Below are 13530 nucleotides of genomic sequence, written 5' to 3'. Positions count from 1 at the left end.
AAGTTGCAAAAATGGTATATTCTTATAAATTCCTTACCCTACTATTCTACCTTCCACTCCCAAACACAGACTTTTGTCTGTGTGGTCAGTGCTTGACTCGAAATCAAGCAATGATAAACCCTTTCCCAGGACTCTAAACTGGGGATCAGGGACAATAAAGCAATGTCATCCCTTGTAGCAATGATTTCAACCATGTGCACAACACACAAGCCCGTCTGTTTAAATAAAATCTAGAAGGTAATGAAAAGGTAGCTGTAGAAGCATTGAACATTTCAATAAATTCCTCTTTTTTCCTTAACCATCTTAAATACAGGTTAAGAAAAATAACAATGTAGTGATCAATGCGAGACTTGAAGTGAGGTCTATTGCATGCCAAATCACATTCACACCACCACTGGGACCTGTTTTGACATTTTTCATATTCCTGTGGTGCTTGCTACAGTGCTTGGCACAGTGAATGAAACTTTGTTGGTTAGGTTCCTATGCTAGTTTCATACTTGGTAAATCTTTTTTCAGAAAAGATTTTATTCAAACTTGTGTAGGAACCCCTTGAACCAATGTCACTTGAGTTGTCTCCTACCACTTGCTTTATCAAGAAGCAGCCTGGCTATGGGACAGCATCCGTGCATGTGCTCTACTGGGAATGCCCCTCTTTGACAGGTCCTCCTCCTGTACGGCAACCCGCGATCCTGCTTTCAGGTAAAACGTCATTGACCAAATAGCACCAAGTACACCTGTATTGAGATAAAAATTGAGATAATGAGCAACATTGTCTAGAATTGTCTGTGCCTTTTTGTTGAAAGACCTTAACATTTATTTATTTACTGTGCTGCTCGGCTTGTAGGATCTCAGTTTGCTGACCAAAGATTGAACCAGGGCCTTTGACATTGAGTGCGGGGTCCTTAACCACCGGACTGCCAGGCCCCATAACTTTTAATAAAGCAATGTTTCTTTACAAATTTTTTTATCCATAAATAAAGAAAAAGGTGTTTCCAATCTGAACTTCCAACATTGTCAGTCTCTGCATGAATTTGTACCATTTTATGCCCAAGTCTAAGTCCTATGGTGAGACACAACGTAATTTCTGGAGGTCATGTCTTAGTTTATTTCAATCTATGATGATTTGGTGAAGAAAATTACAAGGTTCATTGGCTTTAAACTTCTAACCTACACGACCTGCTTCAATTCCCTGAAAAAAGAAAATCCCTGAAAATGACAGTAATGAATGCTTCCATGAAAGATGTATTGAGGGTCAGTTCCCAAACAGACATTTTTACTAGGAGCATTTGTAACATGTTTCCAGATTCTTCCCTGGTCTCAACCTCACTGACACAAAGTGGGTTAAATAATGTGCTGAGTCCAAAAGGTTTAGCCCGAGTCTCAATTTCATGTAACAATTTGTAAAGGACTTCAGAGGTGATCTGAACTAGAAGTTCTGCATCTCCTGCCATTTTCATTAGCCATCCTCACCCATTCTTAAGTAAGATGTGGGGTTGACTCTAAGGATTTCTCTTCCCCCTTTCCTCCAAAGGATTAGCAATCGAAGTTCAGAGTCTCTGGGGGAAGCAGGTTAGAGCAAAAGCTGATGGATCCTGGGCTGGAGTCTTACTCTCAGTAAGTTTGTCAAGCAATCAAGGTGTTTTGGTTGAAAATTTGGATACAGTGTTTGATGGAGGGAAATTTACCAGGGGGAACATTCTCTAATGAATTCCAAAAGGTAAGATTCATATTTCTATCATTTTTATGCCAAATTAACTTTCAGCAGGCATGATATGAGAGATAACATGAACAAAAGGAACTGCCGACTTTATCAGAATCCAGGTTCTTTGTGTAGTTTAAGGGAGGGGGGTGTGTTCTTATTCTCATTTCTGACTAATCTATGTTAGCTACTTATTTAGCATCCCCTTTATTTAACTCTTAAAATGTCTTCATTAGTATAACTGAAATGAAATTATAAAAAAGGAAATATTAGAGCAGACGTTGAATGTTTGTGAAAAGTTTGAGTGTTTGATAAAGCTATCTTTATCATTATCATATTTTCAAATAGAACCGAGCAGTAAAGATAAGAGGAACCGCTCTTCTGAATTCTTAACATCTGCACCATAAAGCAATTAGTTCTCATGTGATAGCAATTAATTCTGTTCTAATAAAGATTGGGAAAAGAGTTACTATTAACCTTTAAACTAAGGTTAGCAGCAGCATGGATGGAACTCAAGATTATCATATTAAGCAGTCAGACAGAGAAAGACAAGTGCCACATGCTATCACTTACATGTGGCATCTAAAATATGACACGAGTGAACTTATCTACAAGACAGAAACACACTGACACAGGGAAGAGACTTGCCGTTGTCAAGGGGAGGGGTAGGCAAGGGGATGATTGGCAGTGTGGGATCGGCAGGTGAAAACTATTAGATATTGGAGAGATAAACAGCAAGGTGCTACTGTGTGGCACAGGGAACCGTATTCAATATCCTGTGATGAATTTTATTCGGTTTCTTCTCTTTCACAAACCTCTTTTAAGACACTCAGCTGCCCTTTTGTTGCGAAACACAGAGGATCCAAGGGCTTCCCTGGAGCCGGAATAGGTGAGGAATGAACACACCCGCCTCCTTACTGCGGACCGTCCCTGTGCATCTTGTCTGGGGCCCGTCGAGAATCTCCACGGCCACCAGAAAAGGGGGACAGGCGGCCTCTATTATCCCCCTGCTGACAGCTTCTTCTCTAACCTCATGACGCTGTAAGGATTTATAAAACCTAAAGATGTTCTAAAGGAATTCAGATATATTAACAGTAATTGTTCATATATATCTTGGTCTATAAAGTTATAAATAGAGCTAATAATAATAATAACAGGGAAAGGTGAAGGAGAGGGATAAATTAGGAATTTGAGATTAACCTATACACACTGTGTACTGTGTGCTTAGTCACTCAATCGTGTCCGACTCTTTGCAACCCCATGGACTGTAGGACGTCAGGCTCCTCTGTCCATGGGATTCTCCAGACAAGAATACTGGAGTGGGTTGCCATGCCCTCCTCCGGGGGATCTTCCCAACCCAGGGATAGAACCCAGGTCTCCCACATTGCAGGTGGATTATCTATCATCTGAGCCACCAGGGACACCCAAGATTACTGGAATGGTTTTTTTGTTGTTGTTGTTGTTTTTTTAGTTTTCTTTATTTTGATTATTGCCATTACTGAAGAATAACAAACATTTCTCAAGAGAGCATATATAAAGTGAATATTGAAAAGGAACGTGGTAGAGAGAAAACCAACTTAGAAATGATAACCTTAGCAGTTGGGCTTCCCTGGTGGCTTAGTGGTAAAGAATCTGCCTGCCAATGCAGGAGACACAGGTTCAATCCCTGGGCCAGGAAGATCCCCTGGAGAAGGATATGGCAACCCACTTCAGTATTTTTATCTGGGAAACTCCATGCACAGAGGGGCCTGTGGGCTATAGTCCATGGGGTCGCAAGAGTCCAATGCAACTAAACAACAACAACAACATCATCAAACTTGGTCTTGTGTGTCCAATCACTCGGTCATGTTGGACTCTTTGCAAGCCCATGGACTGTAGCCCCCCAGGCTCCTCTGTCCATAGAATTTTCCAAGCAAGCATACTGGAGTGTGTTGCCATTTCCTACTCCAGGTGATCTTCTCGACCCAAGGATCAAACCCACATCTCTTGCTTCTCCTGGATTGACAGGTGGATTCTTTACTTTTGCACCACTTGGGAAGCCTAAACTCGACAATATCCACTAACATTTCAGTTCACAAGTTCTCTGAGATGTACTGATGGGACATATAGAGAAAATGTTTTCCATGGAATATCCTGGCAGTTACTCATCAGTTCACTACAGCAGGCTGCCAACACAACCTTGTAAATATAATCAAAGTAGCAAAGACATGAACAAATATCTCTGCTCATTCTTGATTGTCAGTGGCAGTGGAAGAGACATCAAAATGTATGGAATGGACAAGGTACAAGGTGGCATTTTTTTAGTAAATAATACACATAAGTTCAATAACAGTAACTCCAGTCAATACAGAAGAAATGTGTGAGTATCACGTCTATCAACCCTGACATAATATTAAGTCAAACAAAAAAGATGGTCCTTGATTATTATTTCCACTAAATTTGCAAAGTAAATCTTAGCATACACTGAAGTTAAATTAGCATTGGTACCTTAGGAAAGAAACTGACTTTGCGTTTACCAAGTGTCTCAATTGTGATTCATATGTACTCAGACCTTGGAAAGCAAGGAGATCAAACCAGTTAATCTCAAAGAAAGTCAACCCTGAATACTCATTGGAAAGACTGATGTTGAAGCTGAAGTTCCAATATTTTGGCCACCTGACAGGAAGAGCTGACTCATTGGAAAAGACCCTGATGCTGGGAAAGATTAGGGGCAAGAGGATAAAGGGGTGACAGAAGATGAGATGGTTAGATGGCATCACCAATTCAATGGACATGAACTTAGGCAAACTCCAGGAGATGGTGAGGGACAGGGAAGCCTGGCATACTGCAGTCCATGGGGTTGTGAAGAGTTGGACATGACTTGGTGACTGAACAGAACAATGTACTCAGACTGAGTGAAAAATGATTTTTATTGTATTGTTATTTTCAGCTCATGGAAAACATAGCTGTCAATTGAAGTTAAGTTAGTAATGAGCTAGCCATAATTAAGCAGATGTATCCTCCAGAATATCTCTAAGAGTAATATTGTTAAACTAAACCTTGGCAGATCTAACATGATACATCCACTGAAATGTTGATAAATAAAATAGAAATAGAAGCATAGGAGTAATGTATTATTAAGAGATAGAACTTGATAAAAAATATATTTACCAACCCAATACAAATAGAATATAAAAGCTTCCAGAGCAAAAAACAAAAAAACTATTTCTTACAAACAACATAATAGATTTGTTGTTAAACTTTTCATCAGTGGCATTTCATGTTATGAGGCAAAGGACTGATGCCTTTAAAAGTGTGAGAGAAATGGAACATTATTCAACCTTAAAAAGGATATTCTGACACCTGCTCTGACATGGATTAATCTTGAAGATGTATACTCAGTGAAATATGCTAGTCACAAGGAAACAGATACAGTATGATCCCACCTAGATGAGGAATTAGAGCAGACAAATTCACAGAGACAGAAAGCAGATGGGAGATTTCCAGGGGCTAGGGATTATATACATACAGTATTAAAAAACTGCAAAATGAAGACATTCTGAATATACTTAGTGGTGATAGTTGCATAACAGTGTACATGTACTTAATGCCACTGAACTGTACACAAAATGGTTAAAATGGTAAATGTTGTTTCTTCCCTCAAGACAGTAAATTTTGCATCATTTATATTTTTTATTTTTCACTTATCTTTTATTTATATTTATATAAATATATATTTATATTATAATATATATCATATATTTATAAATACATTTATTCATATTTTACATTTCTCATTTATATTTACAATTAAAAAAATAAAATTAAGGAAAAATCTGAGAGGAAAAAACAAACAAAAATTTTATTATGAATCTTGAAGACATGAATTAATATTTCTAAATATTAAGGAATAATTGTAGTTATGAAAATATGATTATGTCACTCTCCTCCTGCAATGTCTAAGTTTAGTGAATCATGGAATCCAAGGAATTATAAATGAGACATATTAGTACAAACAAGTCTGTCTGTTCAGAATAATCAGGAATAAATAACTCATCTGTGATGCAGCAGATGTCTGCAGCACCCTCTATGACACTTGTTTTTACCAAAAGTAAATTTTGAAGCTGCTGGACTTGCTTCCAGTTCCCCAAAAAAGAGCCCAGTGAAGAACTGCATTGATTTTTTTTTAAAGAGCCTGTTGTGGAATCAGATCAATGTCAGGAAGAATAAAAACTGATCTCACCTTGAATGTCAAGGAAAGCATTAGTCCTGAAATAAATAGACCTTATAAACATCCTTAACACTCATAGGCATTTTTCTTACTAAATATGGTTCTAAATATATGAAGCCAACTCAGTATTAGTGATGAGAATACTTGCTTTGTAAGCCAAGGATGGAGTGTTATGTTCTGAACTACTTACTCTTCCTGAAATTGTTATGGTATCTTCAACCCAGTTGGTTTATTCTATTCTGTTTCTGCTAGTGATTGGCTTTTTGGCTCAATATTAAAATATACAATAGTTTTTTTGGTTTTTATTTTATGCCAGGCAGTCTAGCATAAAACACTGGACACACAGGATCAGTATTAGTCCATCCTTATTTATATCTGGAGACTGTTAGATTAAGAGGGGTTAAGTCACCCATGAGCCTGAGTTCACAGTGCTGTTAAATGATGGATTGATATGGGTCTGACTTAAAGCCTTTTCAAATACAATTCTTACTGTTTTATCTGTGGCATCCACGGCTCTTGTCATTTATTTAGTGTTGGCTTCATATTCATGTAAATACTCTTTTTGTGGGTGTCATCTCTCCCTACTTGTCTGCCAAATAAAAGTGTTGATTTACTCAGGAACAATATAATATACCCTCAGTAATTAGATGGCTGGCCATGTTCACTCTGGTTCAGAGATGCATCATGGTACCAGTGTTCCCCTGGCATTCCCCACCCACACCCCACCTACATCTGGATGGAGCTAGAAGGCTACCTCATGCCAATGGAATATAAGCAAAAGATATACGTTATCCCCAGGCCAAGAGGCTTAAAAAGAAAATTGCTGTCTTGGGTAATACAGTCATTTTGACAATACTGATTCTTCCAATCCAGGAAGATGCTCAAGGCAATCTACAGATTCAATGCAGTCACTATCAAATTACCCATGGCATTTTTCACAGAACCACAGAACTAGAACAAAAAATATCTTAAAGTTTGTAGTGAGACACAAAAGACTCCAAATAGTCAAAGCAATCTTGAGAAAGAAAAACAGAACTGGAGGAAGAGTCCCTGACATCAGACTATACTACAAAGCTACAGTTATCAAAACAGGATATTACCGGCACAAAGACAGAAATACTGATTAATGGAACAGGATTAAAAAATACAGAAATCAACCCCTGAATCTATGGTCAATAAATCTATGAAAAAGGAAGCAAGACTACATATTTGGAAAGTCAGTCTCTTCAACAAATGGTGCTGGGAATACTGGACAGATACATGTAAAAATTGCAGTTAGATAAGTTTTAAACACTATATACCAACATAAGCTCAAAAATGGATTACAGACCTAAATGTGAGACTGGACACTGTAAAACTCCCAGAGGAAAACATAGGCAGAACATTCTCTGACATAAATTGCAGATATATATATATATATATATACTTTTTTGATCCATCTCCCAGAATAACAGAAATAAGAACAAAAATAAGCAAATGGGACCTACTTAAACCCAAAAGCTTTTGCACAGCAAAGGAAGCAATAAACAAAATGAAAAGACAACCCACAGATTGGGAGAAAATATTTGCAAATGATGTGAGTGAATAAGGATTAGTCTCCAAAATTTACAAACAACCCATGACACTTAGCATCAAAAGAAAAAACCCAGTCAAACAATGGGCAGGAGACCTGGATAGAAATTTCTCCAAAGAATATATATAGATGGCTAAGAGGAACTTAAGTTCAACACCGCTCATTACTAGAGAAATGCAAATCAAAACCAGAATGAGATATCACCTCATGCCAGCCAGAATGGCTATCATCAAAAAATCCACAAACAACAAATTCTGGAGAGGTTGTGGAAAGAATGTGTGGAGGGAATGTAAATAGATTCAGGCACTTATGGAGAATAGAGTGGTTTCTTAAAAAACTAAAAATAGAACTACTATATGACCCTTCAATCCCACTCCTGGGCAAACATCAGGAGAAAATCAAGATCTAAAAGGATATATGTACCCTGTGTTCATTGCAGCACTGTTTACAGAGGAATGGATACAGAAGACATGGTACATGTATACAGTGGAATATTACTCAGCCACTCAGCCTAGGATATAATAATGCCATTTACAGCAACCTGGATGAATTTAGAAACTGTCATACTGAGTGAAATAAGTCAGAGAAGGAGAAATATTGTATAACATGCCTTGTATGTGGAATCTAAAAAGAAATGATACAAATGAACTTAACTTATGAAACAGAAAGAGACCCACAGACTTAGAGAACAAACATGGTTACTGGGGAAGGGATCGTTGAGGAATTGGGGATGGACATGTACACATTGCTATATTTAAAATGGATAACCAACAAGGACCTACTATCCAGCAGCCTGGATGGGAGGGGAGTTTGAGGGAGAATGTACACATGTGTATATATGGCTGAGTCCTTTCACTGTTCACCTGAGACTATCACTTCATTGTTAACCAGCTATACCCAAATACAAAATAAAAGGTTTTTCTTTCTCCTTTTTTTTTTTTAAAATTTAAAAAGGAAAAAAGAAAGTTGCTTTCTCCATATTTCTTTTTTCAGACAGTTTTCCTGACTTGGTCATGGTGAGAACAGTAAACTTGTAAACAGCATAGAAAACACAGCAGAGTCACTAAAATAAAAATCAGATAGCCCTAGGCCCTTCCCTGGTTGTCCAGTGGTTAAGAATCCACCTTCAACTGCAGGGGATGCAGGTTCCATCCCTGGTGTGGGAACTAAGATCCCACATGTCATGGGGCAACTAAGCCCATGCTTCACAACTAGAGAAAGCCTGTGCACCATAATGAAGACTCAACACAGCCACAATAAAATAATAAAAATATTAAAAAGAAATAAAGGAATAAGATAGAATCCACCTTACCTGCCTCCTGAGAAATCTGTATGCAGGCCAAGAAGCAACAGTTAGAACTGGACATGGAAAACAGACTAGTTCCAAATTGGGAAAGGAGTATGTCAAGGCTGCATATTGTGACCCTGCTTGTTTAACTTATATGCAGAGTACATCATGCAAAATGCTTGGCTGGTTGAAGCACAAGCTGGAATCAAGATTGCTGGGAGAAATACCCATAACCTCAGATATGCAGGTGATACCACCCTTATGGCAGAAAGCAAGGTAGAAATAAAGAGCCTCTTGATGAAAGTGAGATGAGAGTGAAAAAGTTGGCTTAAAACTCCACACTCAGATCATGGCATCTGGTCCCATCACTTCATGGCAAATAGATGGGTAAACAGTGGAAACAGTGGCTGACTTTATTATTTGGGGCTCCAAAATCACTGCAGACGGTGACTGCAGCCATGAAACTACAAGACGCTTGCTCCTTGGAAGAAACTCTATGACCAACCTAGACAGCATATTAAAAAGCAGAGACATCAGGGAGAACAAGACGCCGGAGGAGTAGGTGGAGGTGGAGTATATCCATCTCCATGGAGACATCGGGACCACACCTTTGGACACAGAAGTGAATGCAGAATACCAGCTGAGAGCTGACAGGAGTACCCGACCAGCAGAAAAGAATATATAGAACCACGCAAAACTCAGTAGGACAAAGGAACTAGGGGGAGAAACAACAGTGTTAATAGAACTGGACCTTGCCTTGGTGGGTGGGGGAACTGAGGCAGGGGTCTGATTCCCACAGCGGGGCAATTGTTTGAGTCAAAGGAGAAACATTAAGGCTGAGAGTGAAACAGCTGATCTGTGGCAGCCTAAATGGAATGAGAATCAGACATACCTACCCAGGACAGGAACGCTGGTCCCCTGGAAGGCGCAGTGGCTGGGAGCTGGAGTTTGGGGATTGTGGAGCAATCGCAGGGTGAAGACTGCTGCTCACTGTGGAGAGACGGATTGAGGGGATGTGCGGGAGGAGACTGTGGTGGGAAATGCCGTTGGAGAAAAGCCAGGCAGCCATGGAAGCAAGGCGATACTGCTGAGTCACATGTAAGGGGTGGAGCCATCACCATAGCCTCTCTCTCCCCACACTCCAGCATCGTTGGCTGAACAATAGAGAGGCTGGCCCATCAAACGCCCCATTCACTGAACTACAGAGCAGGATCCTACTCAGCGTGATTCTTTAAGTGACTGATGCTTCAAACCACAGAGTAAGACCCCACCCAGGGTGCCCCTTCAAGTGCCTGATGCGCTGATCTACAGAGTTGGATCCCAGCCAGCGGGGCCCCTCTATGTGCCTCTCATGCCAAACAACAGAGAAAGACCCCAGGAAGGGAGCCCTCTAAGTGCTGAATGGGTGGAGTTACAGAGAAATGCTGGCTGAAGAGGCCTTCTGATTGCCAGGCACAAGAGGCTCGTAAAAAGACTCCAATAGGGCCATAACTCTTGTGGCAGAGGCGGTCTGTGTCCCTGCACACTTGGAGCCGCCAGGGTCCCCGCAAGCCAGGCAGCTGCGTCACCTTCATGCTCAACTCTCATTGGGGCAGAGCTGCCACAGGCAAAAAAGTCGTGCATCTATGCATGGAGGATCACTTTGGTCATGTCCGACTCTGAAATCCTGCGGACTGTGGCCTGCCAGGCTTCTCTGTCAGGGAGGGGGTTTCTCCAGGCAAGAATATTGGAGTGTACTGGCCAATACTGGTTTCCATACCCTTCTAGAGCGCTGTATTTCCTGCTGCCCTAACTGCCAACCCCCTGAGTACCTAGAGCTGCCAGAACCCCTGTGACCCAAGCAGCTGCACCACTTCCACACCTGGCCCTCACAGGGGCAAACCCAAGTCCTCCAGGGAAGCCTAAGGAGCAAACCCCAGTGGACGACCCACATGCAGAGGTGGAAATAAAACCACAATTGAAACCCAGGGGTAGTGAGGCTAAGGAAGAACACCCAAAACCTTCCTAGCAGCTGTACAACCTGCAGATTAAACCCAGATGATCAGCTAGGTGGACTGTGTCTATGGAATATATAAAAGATCATGGGAGAGCTACCACAGAAGAAAACACACTAGTTCTAATAGCTGTGGACATTGGAGGCAAGAACACACAGGAGTAGGGCCAGATTAGAGTCTGAGCAGCCCCAGAGACCAGCACAGTGTTGGAGGGCATCCCAGGGAGGTGAGGTGGACTGTGACTCCCAGCGAGGGAAAGGACTCTGACAGCAGTGACTGAAGAAAAACATTTATCATTCTTATGTTTTGACTTGCTCTGTAGATTCTTTTGGACTTTTCCCCCCTCTGTTGTAGTTGTTGATTTTCTTGGCACTATGAAATTTAATTAAGCTTTTGAGCTTTTTTTTTTTTTTTTCTCAGTCATATTTTTTATTGCTGTTATAAACCTCTGCCACTACATTGGGCATTTGCAGTTTTGTGGCATTTTCCTTTCTTTTTTCTCTCTTTTAAAAATTTTTTAAACCTGTTATTTTTTTTCTATATTTATTCTTTGTTTGCTTCTCCTACCGTTCTTTTCCCCTTACAGTTAATCTTTAATGTATGTAAATCTTTATCTACCTCTGTTTGACTTTGCATATCTATTCTTTCTTTCTTTCCTTTCCTTTCAACACATTTGTTAGTTTTATTTTTATTGCTTTATTCCCCAATTGGCATCTTGATTTAGTATTGTTTTCCAGTTTGTGCTTTAGTTAGTCTTGTTCTGGAAGATAAAATTTTTGGTTTCCTTTATTCGCTGGGTCAGTCTATTGTGCTTTATTTTTGTTGGACTGTTTTGATTTTGCTTATGGGTATATATGTATATGTGTATATTCAGTCACACTTTTTACTGTTGTTATAAACCTTTGCCTCTGTGTTGGGCTTTTGCAGTTCTGCGGAGTTTTCCTTTTTTCCCCCTTTTTTCTTTCGTCTTCCTTTTTTTTAAATTTTAATTTTTTAAGCACCTATGATATTATTTCTACATTTATTCCTTCATTTGCCTTTGTTACTAGTCTTTTCCCCTGCAGTTAATCGTTAATGTATATAAATCTTCTTCCTCTACCTCTATTTAACTTTGTATCTGTTTTTTCTTTCTTTACTTTCTTTCCTCACCTCTCAACATATTTGCTAGTTTGTTTTCATTGCTTTATTCTCCACTTGGCACCTTGGTTTAGTTTTGTTTTCCACTTTCTGCTTTAGTTCCTTTTGTTCTTAACTGGTAAGTATAATTTTGGATTTACTTTGTTTGCTGGGTCAATCTACCATACTTTATTTTTGTTGGACTATTTTCATTTTGCTTATGGGTGTATATGTATGTGTGTATATTCCATTATTTTAATTATTGTTTGCCTCATTTTGTAACTACCATTTGTCTGGGATTTATCTTTGGTTTCTCATTTTTGGATATTTGTTTTAATCTTAATGCCATAACAAACCACTTCTGGAATCTTCGTTCCTGACCATAGATCAAGCCCTGAGCCTATGGAGTGGGAGCACTGACTCCAAGATCCTAGACTGAAATCCATCCAGTCAATCCTAAAGGAAATCAGTACTGAATATTCATTGGAAGGACTGATGCTGAAGGTGAAACTCCAATACTTTGGTTACCTGGTGCGAAGAACTGACTCATAGGAAAAGACCCTGATGCTGGGCAAGATTGAAGGCAGGAGGAGAAGGGGAGGAGAGGGGATGAGATGGTTGGATGGCATCACTGACTTGACGGACATGAGTTTGAGCAAGCTCTGGGTGTTGGTAATGGACAGGGAAGCCTGGTGTGCTACAGTCCATGGGGTCACAAAGAGTCAGAGATGAATGAGCAACTGAACTATGCTTCAAAAAACGAACAAACAAAAAATAACCAGCCCTAAAAAAAAAAAAAAAAAAAATTTGGAGGGAACTAGGCACCAATACCTGTTTTAGATTTTCCATTAGCGAGAAATAAACTTCTATCACATTTAAAGCTTATAAACCCTAGGATCCTAGGGTTGATTTGTTATAGCAGTTGTCATCACACTGCTTTGACTATTTCCATGCTCTGAACATCTTGTTAGTGGTGGGTTCACAACTCTCAGCACATTCTAGCCCCTTCTTTTTTTCAAGGCTCAACATGAAGCCCTGTTGCTGAATCTGTTATTTGCTTCAAAGTAATGTATGTGAAGGGTCTTATTTTTACCTAAGCGAAATAGGAACAAAGTCTCCTTCATTTCAGCTGAAAACGAATGGGCTTTTTGTTTCCTGAGCTCAGGAAACTCAAATAGGAGCCCTGTATCAACCTAGAGGGATGGGATGGGGAGGTACATGGGAGGAAGTTTCAAAAGGGAGGGGATATATGTACACCTTTGTCTGATTCATGTTGTGATTTGACAGAAAACAACAAAATTCTGTAAAGCAATTATCCTTCAATTAAAAAATAAATAATTTTTTTTAAAAAAAGGAATGGGCTGTGTGACAAAGCTGCTGGGAGCTCCCCCTGACATGGGACAAAAGGAGGCTTGATCTCTCCAATTCATTCATACTTCATTCACAAATAGGAACAGAGCACCTGCTGTAGGCCAAATATTGTGCTATGCTCTAATCTCAAAAAATGGGTAAGACATGGTTCTTCCTCCAAGGGCCTACCATATGGTGCTACAGTGAAGTACTGTGAGTCCTCTAGGCAGAATGACTGAGTTTTAGTTTTGACTTTTGACATATTCAGAATGATCTGAGTAAAATTATGTAGCTTCATTG

The sequence above is a fragment of the Dama dama genome, chromosome 7 (genome assembly GCF_033118175.1).
Source record: "Dama dama isolate Ldn47 chromosome 7, ASM3311817v1, whole genome shotgun sequence".
In the NCBI taxonomy this organism is placed as follows: Eukaryota; Metazoa; Chordata; class Mammalia; order Artiodactyla; family Cervidae; genus Dama; species Dama dama.
This window is presented reverse-complemented; position numbering follows the sequence as displayed.